Here is a 7,397-nt window from a genome sequence, read left to right on the forward strand (position 1 = left end):
TTTTCCACGACTGATGCGCCTAGCCTCCACATCCCGGACATTATGGGTAATTGAACTTGTCCAATCCACCTAACCTGCACATCTTGGGACTGTGGGAGGAACCTGGAGACTGAAATTGAACTAGGATCTCTGGTGCAGTGAGGCAGCAGTGCTAACCAATGAGCTACCCAGTGTGGGCAACAAAACCTGCCTCCATAGTTCTGCCCTTGAATAGTGACATTTGAGAAGGGAGATTCCATAGGTCCCCAAAACTCTCATTGAGTGACAGGAGGAGGATATTGAGATATTGAACGGCTTGGTCAGGAACAGGAGCAGGACATGCCAAGTCTATTGAGACTATAATGTAGGAACACCAGGAGGACATTCAGCACAGCGAGTGTGTAAAGCAGGAACAGAGTGAGTCCAATCAGTCTCTTACACAGCAATTCGAGCAGATCTTTTACAGCCTTATGCCTGTGTCACAGGAATTATGAAAGGGAACATAATCGTTATAGAAAGGGGAGGACTTCAAATAACCAGCTTCACTCGGAAATGAAAAGTGGTGAGAAAATTATTGGGATTGAAGTAAAATTGTTAGGATGCGTTATGAAGGAATTAATAACAGGAGATTTCTAAAGTCAAGCCACAATCCAGCATACTCAACATAGTTTTGTGAAGGATAAATCATGTTTTAATGATTTGACTAACTTTTTTTTAAAAAGCGTAACAAGCAAGGTGGATAATGGGGATCCTATAGATGTATTATATCTGGACTTCCAGCCATCAGTGTGCAACGTGTCTTGAAAAAGGTTAATATACAAGACAAGAACACATGGGATTAGGAACAATTTACTTGCTAGGGGAGAGGATAAGCTAACCAGTAAAAGTCATGATATGGAGCCACTGCTTTTGGACAAGGTCAAAAATCAAACGACACCACATTAGAGTCCAATGGGTTTATTTGTAAACACAAGGTTTCCTTGCGCTGCTACTTCATCAGGTGTAAGAGGGAGAGGAAGACCTTAAACACAGAAGTTATAAGGAAAGATCAAAGGGCTGTACACCTCATGAATTGTACACACCTAAGATGGCTCTTAAATACTTAATCAGTTAGAATGGAGGTGCGAGTTTGATTGGTTAATATGCAAATTGCAGAATTTATTTCAAGTCACATCCTGGAGATACCTTCAGATATTATCGATGTAAATGAAGTAACACGTGCGGACAGACAATGCATTCTAAGCGTGAGGCCTTGTTTGGAATCTGTCTGTATCTTGACCTGGAGTTAGGCTGATTTTATTTACAAAGTACGATTTGTAAAATAACACTTTGACTGAATGTCTACAAATTGTATGTTTTGGAACAAAATAAAATGCATCTGCAAATACAAATGGGAAAATGCAAATTCAACCCACAGGTTTATATGTGCATTCGTGTGTGTGAGGGGCGTGTCTGTGTGAAAAGGCGAGAGAGACATTGTGTATATGTGAGAGAGAGTGAGGTGGAGTGTGGGTGTGAGTGTAGGAGGGAGAGAGAGTGGCTGTGTGTGCATGTGTGTGCGACAGAGTGGAGTACGTGTGCGAAATGTGAGAGGAGGTAGTGCGAGTGTGTGTGAGGGGCAGAGAGGGAGAATGTGTATCAGTGTATGTAACGGGGAGAGTGAGAGGGTGTGCTTGTCCAGCCTAAGACACAAACAGATATGACAACCCTCTGTCTCTGACCTTTGAGCTAATTTTGTATCCAAATGACTTTCATATGAACCAACCTTGGTAAACAGATGACCATGCACAATGTTATTCAACGCCTTAATGATATCCAGATCGATAATATCCACCATTCCATCTCAATTAATCTTTTTAGTCGCTTCTTCAAAAAAATCTCAGTCAAGTCAGTGAGACACAATATTGCTTGCACAAAGCCATGTTTACTATCCTTAATCAATCGTTACCTTTCAAAATGTGTGAAAATCCGATGACTCATAATCCTCTTCAACAACTTACCCACCACTGACGTCAGGCTCACTACCTTTTCCTTATTACCCTTCTTAAATCGTTTAAGTAATGGCACCACGTTAGCCCACCTTCAGTCTTCCGCCACTATACCTGTGGTTATTAATAATAGCAACTGGCCCAGCAATCACTTCCCTAGCTTCTCACAGAGGCCTAGCGTACATCAATAAAAGCCAGGACATTTTCCTTCTTTTTCATGTTTTAAGACCTCCAGCAGCTCCTCTGTAATACAGACACTTTCCAAGATGTCACTACTATTTTCCCAAGTTCTCTAACTTCCATATCCTCCTGCACAGTAAATACTGATACAAAATATTCGTTCGGTACCTCCTCCATTTCCTGTGGCTCTGCACATGGGCAGCCTTGCTGATCTTGAAGGATGTCCTATTCTCTCCACAGTTACTCTTTTATCCTAGACGTATTTGTAGAATTCCTTTGGATTCTCCCTAACTCTATTTGCCAAAGCTATCACATGTCCCCTTTTTATGCTCCCAATTTCCCTCTTAAGTATACTCTTTTTGCCTTCAGACTCTTCTCGTGATTCACTTTAAATCAGGAATTAAGAGGCTAATGATGACCATTCCGATTGTCGGAAAAGTCCATCTGGTTCACTGACACCTTTTAAGGAATCAGACTGCCATTCTTCCCTGGTCTGGCCTACAAGTGACTCCAGACTCACAGCAATGTGGTTGACAGCTAACTGCCCTCTGGGCAATTAGGGATGGGTAATAGATGCTTGACTAGCCTGGGACACCTTCATCCTCAATTCCTGCTGTCTATACCTGACATATGCTTCCCGTTTATTCGTGACCAGAGCCTCATTTTCTACAATCCTCCAGCATTCCTTACACGCACCAGCGTTACCCTTCACCCTAACAGGGTCATAATGTCTCTGTATTCCTGACATGTCATTTTTGAAGCCTTCCCCCTTTTCTGAGAATATCTGTCCCAATCGAATTTGGAAAATTATTGATTAAGTCATAAAAATTGGTTTTCAACAATTTAGAACTTTAAGTTTTAGATGTGGTTCATCCTTTTCCAACTCTATTTTAAAACTAATAGAATTATGATGACTTGCCATATAGTGCTCCGCCACTGCTACCTCAACCACCCGCTCCCCAGTGCCTTATTTCCCAAGGGTAAGGTGACGTTTAGCTCCTTCTCTGTGATGGAGAGCATTGGTCAAGCTGCTGCAGCGCTGTAACTGGGGTGGGGGTCAGCATAGTCTTCGACTCATTGGGTTGATCCTAACAATAATTTGTCTCAGTGACATTTTCATTGAGTGTGACAGAGGAATGTTCTGCACAAGGTTGAGCTAATAGTGCTCCGCCACTGCTACCTCAACCACCCGCTCCCCAGTGCCTTATTTCCCAAGGGTGCGATCTTATCTAACTCAACTAATTGTCTACCCACCTCACCCCATGGGATCCCTCTCATTCAATGCCAGCCCGATTCTCCCACCTATCATGGCTGCAGGTACTCAGCATCGCCCGTATATCGCTGGATATTCTGTGATCCCTGCCACTGGTGCCATCTTTAAAAGGGCAATGGGCACACAATTGAGCATTCTCTGTTTGGAGCTGCCCTGCACAGATCACCCCAAGCATGGCAGATAAGTGGCAATTACACCACGGTTTGTCGACAGGGGCACAGAGGTCCTGGTGGATAGACTAGTACAGACAAGGACCATTCTCTTCCCAGAGGGGGCCACACCACATGACCCACCGAGCATGGTCTGAGCTCAGTGCAGTATCTGTGGTCTGGAGGAATGTCCAGTAATACAGGACAAGCATCAATAACCTTCCCCTCTCTCTCAGGATAAGGCTCAGTGTGTACTTTCTGCTCCCTCACACTCACTGTATATCTGCTATAGCACCAAACCCCGATCAAGGCTCATGCTCCACACTCTCACTGCTGCATGTAGCACCATCCCTCTCCAAGCATCAATAACCTTCCCCTCTCTCTCAGGATAAGGCTCAGTGTGTACTCTCTGCTCCCTCACACTCACTGTATATCTGCTTTCGCACCAAACCCCGATCAAGGCTCATGCTCCACACTCTCACTGCTGCATGTAGCACCATCCCTCTCTCTTTCCCTCTACTATATCTCCCTCACTAATTGCACTGCATGGATACAACACTGTTGACTGACTCCCTCTGGACACACCACCATCTCCCACCTGCACACCTCACCCCCCGCACCTACTCCAGCGCTTTCAGCACGGTCACCGAATCCCACCCTCACTCCATCCTTCCCCGTCTCCTATTCCAGGATAAACAGCTTGGAATTGGACAGAAAGGGCCAAGCCGGGTGGTGGAGTGTCCGATATCTATCTATCCCCCCAACACTCCGTACTTGTATGCCTGTATTTCCCTCTGAGTATCTATGCGTGGGTGCAGGTCTGACAGTCTCCGCGGTGTATAAAAGGACACAATCTCTTCCTCAGCTGGCCTCCCCAACCTACTGCAGTGTCAATGTCAGAGGGTGATAACCTTCGAGTATTCAATCTGGCAGGGAGAGAGGGCAGCAGCTCACAGCACCATCCAAACTTACAGCACCATCAACAAACACAAACACACACACACAATGCTGGTAGGTGGAGGGTTGTAAATATACTTCGGCCTTTCGGAATGAAAATGCTCACCTCTGAGTGAACCATTTTATCAGGAGATTAGATGAATTTATTTCTCGTTCTGTGACTTTAAGCAATGCTTAAAAGTTACGTGAGAAAGTATTGAGAAGTCCTGAAAACGGCCCAGTAGTGGTGGTAATGACGCAGGAACAACATCGCTTAGTATCAGACAAAACTGCTCTGTGATTCCAAAGATGTTATTTGAAAAATCAAACGGTCATGCAATTTGACAGATTCACAACAAAGGATTTATTATCTTCTCAGAGTTAAAAACTGTGGCACCGATGCAGTGGTGTGGGTAGTCCAGCAGAGGGAGGTATAGTATGAATCTAATCTCAAAACTCAGAGGCGAGCACTGCTGCCTCCCAGCACCAGGCACCCGGGCTCGTGTCCACCCTCAGGCGACTGTCTGTGTGGAGTTTCACATTCTCACCGTGTCTGCGTGGGTTTACACCGGATTCTTCTGCTTCCACCCACAGTCCAACGTTGTAGATGTTAGGTGAATTAGACATGCTAAATTGTCAATAGTACTGAGGGATGTGTAGGTTAGGGGCATTATTCATGGGTAAGCATAGCATAACATTTGAACAGGTCTCTTTGGGTTACTCCTCGAAGGGCCAGTGTGGACCTGTTGGGTAGAAGGGACTGTTTCCACACTGTAGCGATTCTATGAACTCCATGAACAACAGGGACAGACGGAGAAAGAGGAGGAGGAGGAAGATTTTGATTCCAAGTTCAATATATTTATTTCAAAAACAACTTTGCACAGAGATGCAGACAGAGGTACACACAAACTGAGATACTGACACTAACACACATAACACATGCTCACAGAGATACGCACGTAGATATGGACATTTCCACACAAACATAACCCCATATTCAGGCACACACGATCTTTAATACAGAGATATATACATTTTTTAATGAATAAGCTATCATTGGTTAGTCGGAGAAGGCAGGAGAATGGGGTTCAGAAATATTTTAGCCATGGTCAAATATCATGGCAGAAACGATGGGCTGAATGGCCTTATTCTGTTCCAGTGTTCATTGCTTATATGATTTTTCCTGGAATTGTCTTTCCGTGAGGTCAGTGGAAACTGAATTTCATAAGTATTTGGTTTAGGAGAGTGAATGGGAATGTGGACAGGTTTGAGGGGCTGAGTGGTCGATATCTGTTTCTAATTGTCGACTCCTTATATATCAAAAGAGTGGTGATTGGTTTGAGGGGAACACATTTTGAGAATAGGACCTTTCCATTTCAGACTCAGACAGGGATGCTCCTTTCTCTTTAGGGTTGTGTAATCTGTGGTGTTCTCATCCCGAAGGAGCAGTGAAGACTGGGTTACAGAAAACACTCAAGGTTGAGTTCCATAGAACCCTGATGAACTGGAGACCCATGTTTATTGGGAACAGACATGAAAGTGATGTTTAGTTACAATCACTTCAACAATACACATTCTGAATTGTACAACAGACTCAAGGGACTGAATGGCCATCTGCTGCTCCTAACCCATGTGTTGTTCTCTCAAGCACTCTGTAATGTTACAGAGGTAAAGAAAGATCCCATCAGCCAGTCAGCATCGTTATAATGGGACAGGAGGAGACCATTCTGCCCTCTAAGGATTTACACATGAATAGATTGAAGTCATTCAGCCCACTAAGTACATTACACAGTGTAGGGTGAGGCCATCCAACCTTTCTAGCTTGCTACCCAACAACAGGGGAAACCCAGTTAATTATCGGGGAATAACCATTCGGGATGTTCAGTTTGTAAAGTTGTAACTGTGTGGAGTTCCTCGGGGATCAGTGTGAGATTATCAACTATTTAGAATCTATGCCAATGACATGGATGAGAGGACTGATTGGCTTGGACCTCAGTTAGCTCATTCACCAAGAGAGTCATTTAACTGGACATGGAGACTCTGCAATGGGATACAGACAGGGGAGGTTAGTGATCAAAACATGGCAGAAAACAGTATAATGTAGGTTAAGAGAAGTCAATGTTGTGTTGAACAGAGAAAATAACAGAAACATACTTAAATTGGGAGAAAATTGCAGAACTCATTGGTACAGAAGAATTAGTTCATTCCAGTACATGAGCCACATAAACCTCGTCATCAGATTCAGCCAATAATTGGCAAAGGGTATCGAATCTTGCTGTTTATGTAAAGTCTATTGGGTATAATCATTAGGATGTATTACTGCATTTGAACATGACAATGTTTAGACTACATCTGATGTATTGTGTCTAGTAATGAACTCCTAAACTGAAAGAAAAATACGTAATGGCTTTAGAAGCTTTTCACTGATGTTTCACTTTACGCTTTGCAAGATGAAGGCCTGATGGAATCATAGTGTCATACAGCACGGAAACAGACCGTTCAGTCCAGCTTATCTGCACCAACCAGATATTCTAATCTGATGTAGTAATCGTTGCCAGCATTAGACCCATAATCCTCTAAATGATTCTTATTCACCTACCCATCCATTGCCTCTTAAATGTTGTAGGAGAAAGTGAGGTCTGCAGATGCTGGAGATCAGAGATGGAAATGTGTTGCTGGAAAAGCGCAGCAGGTCAGGCAGCATCTAGGGAACAGGAGAATCGACGTTTCGGGCATTAGCCCTTCTTCAGGAATGAGGGAAGTTGGTCCAGCAGGCTAAGATAAAAGATAGGGAGGAGGGACTTGGGGGAGGGGCGTCGGAAATGTGATAGGTGGAAAGAGGTCAAGGTGAGGGTGATAGGTCAGACGGGGGTGGGGGCGGAGAGGTCGGGA

The 7,397-nt window shown here is 44.1% G+C and overlaps 1 long non-coding RNA gene across 1 annotated transcript in view; it reads right to left on the bottom strand.

Annotated features, from left to right (window-relative positions):
- Positions 1-2,658: 2,658 nt before the first annotated feature.
- The window catches only part of LOC122547347, a 15,183-nt gene continuing 10,444 nt past the window's right edge, over positions 2,659-7,397 (bottom strand). Inside the window, exon 4 of the long non-coding RNA XR_006310979.1 lies at positions 2,659-2,749. This is a non-coding gene — a long non-coding RNA (uncharacterized LOC122547347). The remainder of the gene's footprint in view (positions 2,750-7,397) is intronic.

This window comes from Chiloscyllium plagiosum, unplaced genomic scaffold, assembly GCF_004010195.1.
Source record: "Chiloscyllium plagiosum isolate BGI_BamShark_2017 unplaced genomic scaffold, ASM401019v2 scaf_3396, whole genome shotgun sequence".
NCBI classification, from domain to species: Eukaryota; Metazoa; Chordata; class Chondrichthyes; order Orectolobiformes; family Hemiscylliidae; genus Chiloscyllium; species Chiloscyllium plagiosum.